The sequence below is a fragment of the Amblyomma americanum genome, chromosome 5 (genome assembly GCF_052857255.1).
Source record: "Amblyomma americanum isolate KBUSLIRL-KWMA chromosome 5, ASM5285725v1, whole genome shotgun sequence".
NCBI classification, from domain to species: Eukaryota; Metazoa; Arthropoda; class Arachnida; order Ixodida; family Ixodidae; genus Amblyomma; species Amblyomma americanum.
The window spans coordinates 93,632,731-93,634,874 of NC_135501.1; the positions used below are offsets into that span (position 1 = coordinate 93,632,731).

General features: G+C 41.0%; 1 non-coding gene across 1 annotated transcript; it reads left to right on the top strand.

The window, feature by feature from the left end:
• The first annotated feature begins 546 nt into the window (after positions 1-546).
• Positions 547-620, top strand: TRNAS-UGA (transfer RNA serine (anticodon UGA)). The gene has a single exon. It is a non-coding gene; the product is annotated as a tRNA-Ser (tRNA).
• Positions 621-2,144: the final 1,524 nt, after the last annotated feature.

The window sequence follows — 2,144 nt, forward strand, 5'->3', positions numbered from 1 at the left end:
AATGAAGGGCTGGTTTGACAAACATATTAAGGAAGCCAACAGTCACCGATACCAAGGTGCACACGAGAAAGTTTCTAATTTGTTTTTGTTTTTTAATTTGTAATACCAATCAATTAGTTTAAAGAAAATTACTTATAAAGCAGCAGAAAAAACAACCATGCCGCCGGTGGGATCCGAAACCACGACCTCCGAATATCGCTACTGAGCTACGGCGACGGCTGTCCAAACATTCTCTTATGAACCTTGGTTCCGGTGACTGTTGGCTTCCTTAATATGTTTGTCAAACGAGCCCTTCATTTCATATGCCTTCTCTATAATAGCTTAACGAGGGTCTCGGTTCTGGCAGTCTTGATGCCATAGGTAGCATAAGAGGGCTCTCGCACAGTTTCCGCCCTCACCGTTATATGACGTTCTACGTCACGCTCGCGGTATTACAGGACGTGCTACGTCCGCCGCTGTGGTCGAGGGTGGCGCTGGTGAACATTCTCAAGGCTCGCTTACACCCAGTAAACATAAATACCCACGAGAGCAGCAGATTGGACAGCCGTCGCCGTAGCTCAGTTGGTAAGAGCATCGGACATGATATTCGGAGGTCGTGGGTTCGGATCCCACCGGCGGCATGGTTGTTTTTTCTGCTGCTTTACAAGTAATTTTCTTTAAGCGATTTATTAATCTAAGTAATATTATCCCACTGATAAGCATAACACATTAATAATATTAATAAAAAAAATATTAACGTTCCCCTATGCACCTTGGTTTCGGTGACTGTTGGCTCCCTTCATAAATATATATATATATATATATATATATATATATATATATATATATATATATATATATATATATATATATATATATATATATATATATATATATATATATATATATATATATATATATACACACACATACGTCAGGCAAGCGTCAAAGTCCGACCGCTTAGTTCCGCCAGTCGTCTAAATTTGTGGGCCAACCGTTTGCCGCAGATAGTTCCGGATGGTGTCGAACAATTCAGCCTTTCGTGCAGCATAAACTCAATGCTTTAGTAAGAGCCCATCACGTGGCAGGGATTCGAGCCGATGACCTATGTACCCCTATTTAGTGTCTTTGCGAATATTGACACAAAAGTTGCGGCTCAACCGTTTGCCGCAGAGTGTTCGTGGTGGTGGCATACGGTTTCGCGTTTCGTGCAGCATGAGCTTACTACTTAAGTTATAGTTTAGCTCGCAGTAGGGATTCGAACTGGCGACCTACGTTAGGTGCGTTTAAGCTCAATATTCGATTGCCGCCTTAGAGTCGGCAAATTTTTTCTTCTCCTTTGTAAATAATTCTCCATCAGCCAATAAATGTTTGCACTACGAATTTCACATTGGTGACACTTACAACTTGAAAAAAAGGAACATTTCCTTATGCTCTTCTTGGCTTCAGTGAATGCTGATTTTCTTGATATCGTGACGATCGAAGAAGACGACGAACTGTGCAGTGGCGCGGGCAGGAGCGCTCGCGCTAGGCCACCGGCCATTAAATTCACCTCATTGCCATCAATCATTGCGTCTGTTTCTTCGGCTGGCTGCCATGTATAAGTATCTATGCCGTAACGACCTCCATATCTCTCTGGTTTTGTGAGCTGAATTCAATTACGTTCGTGTAAAATAACTGTAGGTTAGCGTACATACGCTCATTTTACTTCCCTCGTTTTAAACGTTTTGCTCACTATCTTTAGTGTAATTACTAGGCCATGCCTAAATTAATCATTAACAAAGAAAGTACGCCTGAAAATTGAATAGTATGATAATTCCAAGCGCCCCAGTAGCATGTTTCCAGTTTTGTTTTCCAGCGCTTTTTTGATTACACCTTCAGCCGAGAGAGCTAGTTGCCTTCCCGTAGGTAAAAACCGCGAGAGCAGCGCTTTTAGCTCAAGGAAAAAAGAGAATGCACTCATCGCCATTTATTGTTTGCTCCTTAGAAGCAGCAACCTGATTTTTTAGCAACCATAGGTACGCAATAATTTGCCCAAGGAGAACCATATTTCTTTTTATGTTAGGAGGAAACTCATGTTCGATATGCTAAATAAGATTGTATGAAGTATATTTCTTTATTAACGTATATCAACTTACTCTGGGATTTGGACATCATTGAAGATA